The following is a 778-nucleotide window of genomic DNA, read 5'->3' as shown; positions in this document are numbered from 1 at the left end:
GGAGAATGAACGGGAAGAAGATAATGTCAACTTAAATATCCCTCCCGTCAACCACAATAACGGAAGCGGACCCTTGGATGGCAATGCAAAAGAAGACCACGTCACCTCTTCCAGAAGCCACTCGAAGACAGATACGAGTGAAGACAAGAAAATGAAGGACTTGGAGAGCAAAATCAACGCATTGATGAATGCTCAAGAAGTGAAGAGGTCCGGTATACCATGTCCATACCCAAGGGAGTGGGAATCAATTCCATATCCGGCAAAGTTCAATTTAATCAACTTTACGCCGTTTGATGGAAAGGGTTCCCCTACCCAACACTTAATATATTTTAAGTCCCACTTAGGAATAATCTCCGGGAATGAACCTTTAATGGTGCGGTCATTCGTCGGCACTCTTCTCTTCGCGGAGCAGCCTTCGACTGGTATCGCCGTCTCAAGCCCGGGAGTATCAGCAGTTGGGACGACATGGAAGATATGTTTCTGACAAACTTCTTCGATGACGACACCGAAATCTCAATCGGTACACTATTCGATGAGAAACAGAAGAATGGTGAGACGGTCGAAAATTTCGTGAAGAGATTCCGAAACAAAGCAATGAACTGCAGGGATCCGGTCAGTGAAGATTTTATCCTCGAGACTTGTCACAATAATCTTTCATTGGATATCCTCGAAGCTATGGGAATGGCGCCACCAAAGATCTGGAATGACTTGAAGGTGCGAGGAGAAAGAGCCGAACGATTCCTTAAAAGGAAGAAGGCGGAAAGGGGCCAAATAGCTA

This window comes from Asparagus officinalis, chromosome 3 (genome assembly GCF_001876935.1).
Source record: "Asparagus officinalis chromosome 3, Aspof.V1, whole genome shotgun sequence".
In the NCBI taxonomy this organism is placed as follows: domain Eukaryota; kingdom Viridiplantae; phylum Streptophyta; class Magnoliopsida; order Asparagales; family Asparagaceae; genus Asparagus; species Asparagus officinalis.
This window is presented reverse-complemented; position numbering follows the sequence as displayed.